This window comes from Melospiza georgiana, chromosome Z, assembly GCF_028018845.1.
Source record: "Melospiza georgiana isolate bMelGeo1 chromosome Z, bMelGeo1.pri, whole genome shotgun sequence".
Classification (NCBI taxonomy): Eukaryota; Metazoa; Chordata; class Aves; order Passeriformes; family Passerellidae; genus Melospiza; species Melospiza georgiana.
The window spans coordinates 35384506-35396873 of NC_080465.1; positions in this window are offsets into that span (position 1 = coordinate 35384506).

Below are 12368 nucleotides of genomic sequence, written 5' to 3' on the forward strand. Positions count from 1 at the left end.
TTATGAAAATAAGTCCTTTCTAATAAGGACTTACAAACAACATTCAGAAAGTAAACTACATAATGCACTCTATGCATTCATTAATTTATGCTTTACTATCTGATGGCCTGATTCTTACCTCCCACTGGCCTTGTATTAGTATAGCAGTTAGCAAGTCACTGGGTATACTTTTGAATTACAGAGATTAAAAGATACATCTGTGTTGCAGTCACCTTGTTTAATCTTCAAGGTTACCAGTTTTGCTAACCTAATAAATGTTTTAAAGAAACAGGTTCCTCTTTAAGTAAACAAAACCAGTAAACATTATGTAAATTCCTTTTTCATCTCGTGGGACAGATCCTCTGTCTTCATTTTAGAATAAAGTGTCCTACTTTATAAAAATCATCAAATCCAATGCCCTGCTCCTTGCAGAACTACCTAAACCTTAACCATATGCTTAAGAGCATCAGCCAGACACACCTTGGACTCTGACAGGCTTAGTGCTGTGACTAGTTCCCTGGGAAACCTTTTCCAGTGACCATCCACTCTCTTGGTAAAGAACACTTTCCTTATGTCCAGTATGAATTTCCCGTGATGAATCTTCATTCCGTTTCCTCACGCCCTGTTGCTGGTCACCAAAGCAACAGAGTAACCTCTTCCACTGCCCACTGTGAGGAAGCTGTAGTCTCTGACAAGGACAACCCTCAACTTTCCCTTTTCCAAGGTGAACAAAGTGATCTCAGCTGCTCTTAAATCCCTTACCCTCGAGGTCTTTCAGCACCTTGGTCACCCTCCTCTGGACTCGCTCTAATAGTTTGATAGCCTTGTACCCAGGCACGCACCCACAGCTGCACACAGGTCTTGAGATGGGCTGTGCCAGTGCCCTGTACAGCAGAACAATCACCCTCCTTGACCGGCTGATGGTGCTGTGCTTGATGCACCACAGGACACATCTGTCTCTTTTGACTGCCAGGGCACATTGTTGACTCGTATCCAACTTGCCATCTGCCTAAACTGTCAGATAGATGTCTTTCTTTGGTGTTTCTCTTCAGTCTCTCATCCACCAATTATATGTAAACCAGGGTTACTTTGCCCCAGGTTGAGAATCTGACACTTGTTAAATTTCATGCAGTTGATGATTGCCATCTCTCTAATTTATCCACATCTTTCTGTAAATTCTCTCTACCCTTGAGGGAGCTAACAATTCCCCCTACTTTAGTATAACTGGCAAACTTCTGCAATATACACTTATTTCCCAAGGAGCACTGGCCTAAAATGGAGCCCTGGGGAACCCCACTGGTGATTGGCTGCCAGCCTGATATGACCCTATGTACTGTAATTCTTTGAGTCAGCCAATTGCTCACCCAGTGTATAATGAACTTGAGTAGCTGTGTGCTGGACATTTCATGCAGAAGGATGCCGTGAGAGACAGTATCAAAAGCTTTGTTAAAATCTAACAACTCACATTACTGCCTTTCCTTGGACAACTGGATGGGTGACTTTGTCATAAAAGGAAATTAATTTAGTGAAGCAAGACTTTCCCCTCATGAACCAGTGCTGTTTATGACTAATGACTGTATTGTGTGTCAGGTATTTTTCGCTAACTCTCAGAATAAATTTATTCATAATTTTGCCAGTCACTGAAGTGAGACTTATAAGCCTGTAATTACCAGAATCTTCCTTCCTATACTTCTTGAAAATAGGAAGAACATCTGCTATTATTCCAGTTGACTGGGACCTCTCCAAACTCCAGCACTGTTAAAAAAATAATGGGGAGCATTTCTGCAATGACATTAGCCAGGTTTTTCGATACACTGGGGTAGGTCCCATTGGGCTGCATAAATTTATACGCATCCATTTGGAGCATTGAGTCTCAAGCTCAGAGTTAGATGGAAGTTTATAATTTCCCTAACCACAGCCTTCCAAAAGAGAGTTTAGGCTCACTGTTAAAGACACAGGCAAAAAGGCAATAAACACCTCTGCATTGTCTGCAGCCTGGTTTTGAAGTGACTGACCTAACCAAGTAATGGACCAATATTATCTCTGGTTCTTCTTTTCAAGTTAACTTATTCTAAAAAGAAGGCCTTTTGTTGTCCTTCAAAGTGCTGCTCAGTTTAGACTTTAGCTGAGCTTTGGTCACATGAATTTTGTTGAATAGTATCTCTGTAGTCATCCTCCATTTCTCTGTATTCTTCAGCTCTGTGCTGGCCACTCTTTGGGTGAGATTTAGAGCTTTTTGAATATCTTACTCTGAATCTCTCAGTAAGATCATTTATATCAGTGTTTGCTAGCTTGTTTTTTTCTTTATTTCTTTTTGTTTTAAGTTCAGATAGAAATAGTCACTAATTTTAATGCCTTGTTAAATACTCTTATCAATCATTCAATTTCTTCTGTAGCCAAAAGTCTTGATATTTCAGTCCAACAAAATGTGAATGCTTGTATGCCTAAGAGACCATACTGTTCAGTCTCGTGATAGATAGGCTTTCTATTGTCACGTGATATCATCCGCATCTCCCACAGGTTTTAAGACCAAAGGAATAAAAACTTCCTCATGTTACTCTAAAGAGCACAGCCTTAGACTTGCCTTAGGTCAAACCATGATTTTACATATGAAATTGGAGAGTGGATGTTATATTAAAAATTTTGAAAGTAAGCTGGGGTTTTTTTTGAGACCATGGCGGGTTGATACCTTGACTTATGAGGTCTGGAACACAGTACTGTCTTTGTCCAGGAAAGTGAAAATACTGTTAAAAAACCCTATAGTGCCGTCATGCAACACATCTGCCTTTCCAAAGAGCACATTGTCAACTTGATTTTATGAGCTTCAGACATGTAGTCCAATCAGGCAACTATTTTCAAGCCTGTAAAGTGAGTGCTTTATTTTAATGGTAGATCTTCATAGGATTTATTTCTTTAATGATTGCTTAACCTAATCACATGGGAAATCAGAGGACAAAAGTCATGAAGTGGGACAACATTGGGCAGCCTGAGAAGGAAGGGGATTAGAGGCTTGTTTTCAGTTAATTCTTTTTTGTTGCTTTCCTTAAAAGATGATGCTTGTTGAAGAGGTCTTGAATTCAAAATGTAAAAAAAACCCAACAAAACAAATGAAAAAATATTTACAGTGATGTTACATTTTAGGAATGAGGCAGAGCAGCTCAAATTATTTATATAATTGATTTTAATAATAATGTATCTCTTTATAATACATTTTTTCCCATTTATATTGAATACAATCCTTAGGATGTCCTAAAGGATCAAAAGTGTTGTAGTAGGATTCTGAAATTCTGTAATTTTCCCAAATCCAGGTGCAAAGCTAGGCACTGATAGTCAGGCCCTCTCTCAGCTAAAATGCATCTAAGATGAATTTGACTCAGTGATGTGGAAAATACTAGCCCAGTCCAGAGACTACTCAAGTATTTCAGTTGACTGATTGGACAATCAGACAGATTTCAACTTTTGGCCAACATAAAATGCTCCACTGTACTGAGCTGAATGCTCAGATACTGTAATTTCTGGCTCTCCTTTATAAAAATAATGCTGGAAGAATATGTCAAAAGGCAGACAGCAGGTGCCTTAGACCTATAGAAGTTTTCTATGTTCTTGTCAGATTCCAATAGTACAGCAAGAATTTGGTTGATATTTAACCTAGACATATGTTATATCACAGTGTGAATATTTAAGAATTTTAAAAGAAAATAATTTCCTGGAGTACAGCCAGTTTTGTGGGAGTGATTTCTCATACTGTGCTAATGTACTTCTCATAATAACCTACCTGTGGAGTTTGGGCTACAGAAATGGAACCTTTGACTTGTCTTCAAAGGCTGCAGGAGCATTACGAGAGTTCCCAGTACATGACAACATTGGGTGTGGTAGACAGGAGTCCTGCCTTTCCTGCTTTCAGCCAGCCAGTTACCTCACAGTGCCAGTAGTCTTTGTCAGATGCTTCTGGGAAGCAATAATTTTTTGTTTATTCAAACCAACACCCAAAGGAGGGTGAGGTGTTTTGAGAGGGATGTTCATTGGTCATGCTTCAGTGTCACATTGCGTGACTCCTACCTGGGGAGAGTAAAGCTGAGCTTCCTAATTAGTTCCCTTAGGACAAATGAAGATACTCTAGAACTAAAGCAAGTGAGTATGGTCAGTAGGCCTAACAGGAGGTAATGATAATCATCATCAAGGTGACTATTCCTCAAATCCGCTAACAAAATGAAGCCTGGTGCATGTTTACAGAATTGAAGAAGTTTGGGTCATAATAACAAAAGTCAGAACTTTCATCTGGGGCACTGTACACAGTGGGATTCACCCCAAAGCAGGTTTTCCCTAAATTTAAGACTGTATACAGCTGTAAGAAAAAAGAACTGTGAAAGTCTGAAATAGCTGTCAAAGGACCTTTGCACTGATAGACTGTTACCACCCCAGCAGCCTCAGGAGGAATACCACTGCCATGCGTTGTCCTGTGTCCAAAATCTGAACAGTGTACAGTGGAACGTGAACATGGTGGTGAGAAGTAGCAGGACATTTTACTTGTCAGTTTTGGCACACTCTCTCAGTGACATCTAAAAGCTATTAAAGCCATTCTGGAATTCCTTGCATGATGTGGGAGATGACAGCTGAAAAAAGGAATGCAGGAAAAATATTCAGAAACACTGATTGTTATTTTCTTGGTTTTGTTAAAGGGAGGAGATGGGACTGCTGCATTTGCTGTTTCACAGGCTTGTACAACAACCCAGATTAATCAGAATCAAAGACATGTTCAATTTTTCAATGTGTTCAGAGCAACTGCTTATGCACTGACTCCAGAGGCATTAATCGTTGCATACAGAGAACACAGAAGTGTATCTAAAGCATTATTATTCTTTTTCTGTTGCTTTACCTGTGTACATACATGATTTCCTTAGCCATTACTGCTCCTGGGAAGAGACTGTAGATACCACTTATACAATCCAGACTTTGCTTTAAAAATACATGAAACAATGTACTGCACCTTTAGGTCAAGTTTAGTGCAAGGACCTTAAAGACTGTGGTACACATTCATCTCAGACTTACAGTGGTATTGATTTTTATAAGGCTGTAAGCAACACTGGAGACTGTGTAGAATTCTGTTCAACAGCCAAGGGCATGCAGCCACCTCAACAACTTCTAAGTTCACTGGTTTAATATTTTTTCCCAATGGTGAAGTTCATAATATTTTCCTGATGAAAGATCCTTGCTGCACAATAGCTTGAAATCTACCGAAATCTAGTAGTTTATACATACCAGCTGGTAAAGGAAGCCTAAGAAACAAGCTAGGTATTTCAAGCCACTGACTGAAAAACTTCATTGAGCTATAATCCCAATGCACCAACAGAACAAGAGTCCTTTAGCTGTTGTGAAATTAATAATGTCTGTCATTTTTTTAGATAAAGTGAACAAGAGAATGTTACTCAATGCAACAATCTAAAGTTAAAAGCTTTTCCTCTTGGGTCAAAAAGTTTTCAACCACCCAATGTTTTTGTGCCAAAACCCTCCCAGCACACCCAAGCATTGGGCTACATCACATTTGCATAAAAAAAACCCCAAAGTCAACTTCTAGAATCAGTCAGATCTGACACATTAGGAAGGAGAAGAATAACAAACTACTGTGAATCATGCTCATCCTTTGCAGTTCTGACACATTACAGGAAGAAATTTGAGAGTTGCCTAGTCATATTTATAAATCCTTTGACTGTCTGCCCTTCTGATATCACATATGCATCATAACATAAAGCTTGAATATGAGGATGGGTTTTGCTATGAAATTCAATGTTATTTTATTGTGACATTACTTCCAAATGTCACCACTTTTCTGCAGCCATTTTCATGTTTACTGCTGACAGAGTTGGACCTAAACACAAGCCTTGGTTTTATTCTGTTAAAAGTCTCGGCCTGAGTGAGAAAATAACATCTATAGTGGAAAGATCAGGTGAAAGATATTTTACATATTAATTAGAGAAAGTTGGTGGAGATGATTTTTAGTCTGCTACATATTGATGTAGAAATGTTACATAGGGATAATTTCTCGTCCTGAAGAGGGGAGGAAATCCTGGGGGAAAAAAGATGTATTAACATAACACAGTCAATACTGAATAAGTGTTCAGAAGACTGTTGTTCTCTTTCCAGGTATTTTGAGGCTCTCAGAAAAAATCACTTCAAGCCTTTATGTATCATGTTCCTATCCGTAGAATGAATTTAACTTGGTCTCTCAGTTAAAAACTCTCAAACCTTATTTTTCCTTATCTGGATGTAGAATTGTGAAGTATTTTGTTATAATCAGAAGTTCTCACTACTTCAATTTCTGATACTTTGCTTCCAAAATATAGTATATTTTCCTCTGTCCCCAGGGAAAGATTTTCTTTGTGATGGAAAGCACTACCACCTTTGTGACCCAAAATGCCACGGTCCTTCCTCACGATGCTCATCTATCCTCATGAAAACATCAAAAGTATGCCACCCAAGTACCAAAAATATTCTTCCGTGCAGCAACAGGTTTCTATTTAGTTTTTATGAGTACAACTTCTAGTCCTTTTAGCAAGATAAACTCAAATAGTAAAATATCTTGTTTCTCTAAAGTTTCCTTAGCAACTTGTAAAGAAGAGGAGCAGTTGAATTGGCTAACGGTCCAAGAGGGTGGTCTCAGAAACCGCACACTGGATAGCACTGGTGGAGGAAAGCAGCTATTCTAATATATTTTATAATTTTGGTTGAAGAGATTACTTGCACCTAGCTCAATCATTGAGTATCTTTCTGTCTTTGCTGTGAGTTTTTGGACTTGATGATAATGAAGGTCTTTTACAACCTTAAAAAATTCCATGATTCTACAATTTTGTACTGTGGAAAACAGTTCCTTTGATTGAACTTTGCTTTTTAAATTACTAGGTATCTAAATTGTCATGGTTGTTAGTGCAACTTAAGTGCACTAACTTAACTTAAGTTAGTGCAACTATGCATATAAGCGGTATTTCTCTGGAAAAAGACTTGGGAAGGTAAGTAATGGGATAAACATATTTTTGCAAATGAATCCTGCAATTTTTTCTTACCATTTCCAAGACTAACACACATGACAAAATGCTAAACCCTTATAACATATGATGAAAACATTCTTAACCATGTGGTTTATAACACTGGTACTCGGTGGCTTTAAACCTTGGTACAAGTCTTTGGAGGAAATGTGTGTTTTCTTCTATAACAACTGAAATTAAAGGACAGACACAAGGCAGCAGGAGTATTCAGTTAAGATTTAGGTCTGCTACCTCTTTCCTTGTTGTTGTTGGCAAAATTATCTTTTCCTGCAAACTGTATGCATCCATTCCAATAGTAGACCCAGAAATTAAGTACTCAGAAGTTTGGAAGTGTTGCAAGTAGAAGTTCAACTCTTTGAAGCACGGCTCAAACTGTGTTATTCTGTATTTTCAACGTTGCATTTAATTATGTGATCAAAGGCTTGAGTTTCAACCACATCTTACTTTTACACATTCAGTCACTTACTTTCTCACATTTAAGTACTTCCTGACTCAACAGAATTTCTCTCACCCATGTCTTTCAGTTCCTCTTTTTATTTAAGCTTTGTTGTTTCAGTCTTACTTTTCTTTCCCTGCTAGTCCTGAGCTTATGAATGACTGTCTAATTTCCATTCTGTCACTGAAGTGCCAGTTGAAGTTCAATGATGTCAGACTCATAAAATGGTTTTGTTTGGAAAAGATCTTAAAGAATACCTAGTTCAGTCCTCCTATCTGGGGGAGGGACACCTTCCACTGAACAAGTTCCACTGAATAGGTTGCCAAAAAATTTTAAAAAATAATTTCTTCTCTTTCATTTACAGTTCAGTCAGCTGTTAAATTCCCCGTTATAACTCCAAGCCATTAAGAACCATTATGTAGTACCAAGAAGCCATTTCTTTTCCATCTCTCTCTGCTTGAACCTAGATCCTTTCTAGTTCACTCTGTACCTACTGAATTCTTCAGAATCTCCTTCACTTTTTATTGCATAACACCTTTTCCAGTCCTCCTCTGTCTGCCTGTTTCCCTTCCACTATTTCTCTTCCAGTCTCGTTAATCTACACCTGACTTCTAGGGTTTTGCTTTGTGTTTTATTTGGTGTGGGTTTTTTGAGGGGAGGCAGGGATGACTGGAGGGGTACTCTCTTATTGTCTGTTGTTGTTTTGTTTTGGTTGGAGGGCTTAGTAAAAATAAACAAAAGAGTAGTTTTCTGCTTTGAGTTCTGGCATCTGATTACACAGTTGGACTTGTCAAAGGCAAACATCAGGCTCTGTTCTACCAGTTAGTGACAGAATTAATGGGTGCATCTGCCTTCTCGTTGCACTTGGTTGTAAGGGGATACAGCAGAGACCCTCTGATGAGCATGTTGCATGGGGATATAGAAGTCATTGAGGGAGGGCTTTAGAAGGTTAGGGTGGAGAAAGATACTGATCATAAGTAAGGTAATATTTTCAACAACAGCTATAAGTTTTTGGGGTGTATTACACATATTTTACTTGGAAGTCCATGGGTTGCTAGAAGAGAAACAACTCTTTATAAGAATAATTATTGTATATATCCAAAAAAACCAAAAATGCAACTAACAAACTAATGGATAGTTTGTTAGTTGCATTTTTAGCTATCATCTCCCTCATTTTCATCCCATGGTAAAAAAAGAGTGTTTCTCTGAATTTCTCCATTCCTTCTGCATCTCTGTTAAAAAAAGAGAGAAAAAGCCCCAAATCCTTAAAACTTCCCTTATTTAAGTAGCTGTCCTGAAAATCTACTATTTTACTACATGTCAGGCTACATACATTGCCCAAGGTTGCTGCAGGGGAACTGTGCTCAATAGGCCAAATGTCAATGCCATGACTCATTCCCCTGTGCCACCTCAGATACCCCCTTGTATCAACCTTGCTCCTTGAGTGATGCCAATATTGTTCCAGGTTTCAGTCTTGCTAATGGAAATAGACAGACATCTGGTGCTCTCATTGTTTCACAGTTTAGAGTTTCTAATGTATTTATAGAAATAAAAAACATTTTATGGCATCAGGATTTGTGATTTAACCCTGCGGAGAACTAAGATTAAATGGCTGAAATTATACCTCTGGGATAAAGTAGGTTGCTGAGAAGTTTAAACAACTAATTTTCATTAGAACTAGCCTTTTTTACCCTTGTAAGTTTGCATATTAATTTTCAGATATTTGTCCAGGATATACTGAGGTGAAGGGAAGGCTGTATTTTAAGAAATGTCTATCACTGCTGCTAGGCATAGAATTGGACTGCAGAAAATGTGACTCTATTCAGGGCTTGAAGAATTGCTGAAAGGAACTCTTATGCTCAGTAACTATTCCTGGGAACACAGCCATTCTGGAGGTGTGAGTAATGTCAAAACATCTATATAGCATTAGGCTCTAGCAGAGGCCAGGTAGGTCCAGTATACTCAGTGAGCTGTCGATACCACACCCTGCTTTCCCCTTGAGCATTTACAATGGAAGCATCTTTTCATATTATATTGAAGTGAAATTAAGTCTGTTGGTTTGTAAAACAACATCAATTAAGTAAAATTAAATAATAGAAATTAAACGAGGAAAGCCTGTGAAGTGACAGCATTAATGTGAAGGAAAGCTACAGTAATAACACATACAATTGTGCCAATATAGCCAATAAACAAGGAGTAGTGTAAGATTCTCTTTATTAGATTGATTCATAAGGAACACATTACTTGCAAAGGCATTCAGTTTTCTTTTCCTTCAGCCTGGATGGCCAGTTTAAACTTTCTGCCTTTGTAAGACAGTTGTAATGCATTACTAATATCTGGAGTCATGAAGACGTTTCAGGATCCACTCAGGATCCTGAAGTTTTTCTGTCTTATGAAACTGAGTGAAGTGAAGGTGCCCATTTTCATTTTCAGCAAAATGTCAGGGAACAAACTGCTCATTGCTATTTTTGTTGCTCCAGCAGCACAGATGTAAGGTATTCTACACATCTATCATAAAAAGGCATGGAAGATAGGATTGTTGTCAATTATATATTTATCATCAGCATTCTGTATATTTCTAGACATCAATTAAAAAAAATAAATCAGGTTAGCTATATTCCTAACAGCAGAAGCTGGTAATACATTAGAGACAGAAATAACTCAAAGAAAAAGAGTCACTCTCATAAAGGGCAAAACTGTATCACCAGAACTCAACACAGTTTCAACAGGAGCTAAGGTGTATTATTCCCAGGATCCATCAACTCAGTCTCTAGATAGGGTGCGTTCCAGTTCTTTGTGTATGAATGAGCTATTTAGGCCCACGCACTAAAACTGCTAGTGCAGTGAAGACACTGTGTAGCACAGACACCCATTAAGCCTGACTAAATTCTTTTATTGTTGCTTCCCATGACACAAAGTTCCATGTAAAAAATTGTGCACTCCATAAATTAGGCATTGTCCCCTTGCTTCTTGTCAGTTGTCCCCACAGCGCCAGGAAGCTGCTGATCATTTGCACACTACTGCCTTCTGCTGCTGAACCCTTCCTCCAGAGGCAGGCCTGTTTGAGGCCTGGCTTCCAGATAACAGCTAAAAACTTTGAGAGTGTGCTCTGTTTCATGTTTAACTTTACTAGGAAGAATTTCTATTTTCTTGAACTGCTGGAAGAAACTGATTTATAGGTTCAGTTTCCAACACAAAGATCCCTGTGTCCATCCACTGTGGGAGGGTTGAGGGATAGGTGGTGGAAGGATGGGTCAAAATCTTTTGACATCACCAGTCAATTTGTACAGTTTCTAAAGGTGTAATTACTGTCCAGTCTCAAAAAATTTTTGCTGAATGTAAGTTGTTTTTAATTCAAGTATAATGGACCTTAATTTTTATGTTAAAATTGTGAGTGAAGCTGTTTAATTTTTGAGACAAGATACTGTATTCTTTCATTTGTTAATTCCTCTGAATTTTAATCTTTTATAAATTCACTTTTTGAATTCATAGACTCCTAGAATGGTTAGGATTGAAAGTGACCTGGACGAACCAGTAGTTCCAATCCCCCTGCCACAGGCAGGGACAATTTCCTCTAGAACCTGTTGCTCAATGCCCCATCCAATCTGGCCTTGAAGTAGATTTCTTTCAGTATGTAAGCAAAAGAATTGCTTGGATTTACAGATTTCATAGTGTGTATTAAGTGCTATTAATGGATTGCTGCTTAGGCAAACCTTATTTGGCTTGCTGATAAGGCAAATCTCATTTCTTCTAGACAATAGCAGAAGGGTTCTGTCTTCTTAAGAGCAGTCCTTTTGTTTGTAGCTTATTAATAGCTCTTCAGCCAGTTATGAGTTTTGCAAGTAGTGTTTCCAAGGGAAATGACAGTAACTCAGACCCAGATCTGACATGAATCTTCTGGGCTCTCCTAGAAAGATACCACACTCATTATTCAAAGCACAGAGCTTCTCATTGTCCCCAGGCAGACAGTGGAAAAGCATGGGAGGTCAGGAAGTGCATGCAAAGCAGGTCATGATTGCTGTCCTACTTTTTATCTTGCTGTTAAAAGATTCACTTTTGACCTCTTAAAGGCTTTTCTCATGCAACCTCTCCCCTCTTTTTCGTTTGCACACCACTTGATGTCAGCTAGTCTTTGCTTTTTAGGTAAAGGGGGCAGATATTTATTCACTACAATAGCAGCTGTACAGTCAGGCTCAGGACCTGTCACAAACACAGTAAGGTCTGTGTTTGGCCTTGCACTGATTAAAAAACCTGTAGTGTCACAAGATAAATGTCAATGAAAGTGGCACTGAAGGCTGTTGTTATTTATTATGGGAAGTGAACAGTGTTATCAAAGCTGTCAGCTTTAGAAGAGTTATTTATTTCAGACAACCTTGATATCGTTGAAAGGAATAATATGAAGAGAACACAGTAAATTATTGCCAGGAATGACTCTTCACCCTCCCCAAGACAATTATCTTAAGTGATGTAAGGAGAGGAAATAGCTCATTATTTTAAGTGTCTTGAATTGCTTTCCATCCCTCCCAGTTCTACCAGGAAAATATTTAACATGGAACAGCAACATTAATTTTCTCTCTATTGTGAGCTTCTAATAATAACTTCACTAACACTTATGGATAGGTAGCAAGAGGTAAAAAACCCTAAAATTCCTAGGCTGATTTATTTCCTACCTAGATTGGTAAAACACACCAGAACTAGCCTATTCCCAACTTGGTTACATACAATTTTCATCTGAATACTCTCAGTTTTCCCTTATTAAGTAGAAACAAACTAATGACCAATTGACCACTGTCGATTAAGGTGAAGCCAAAATCATTCTCTGTCAGTGGTGCTCTTTGGTTTTGCAGGAAGTGGGGATTTATTCCGAATATCAGTAAGTGTGCAGCACACCTCCAACCTCATCAGCTCCATCC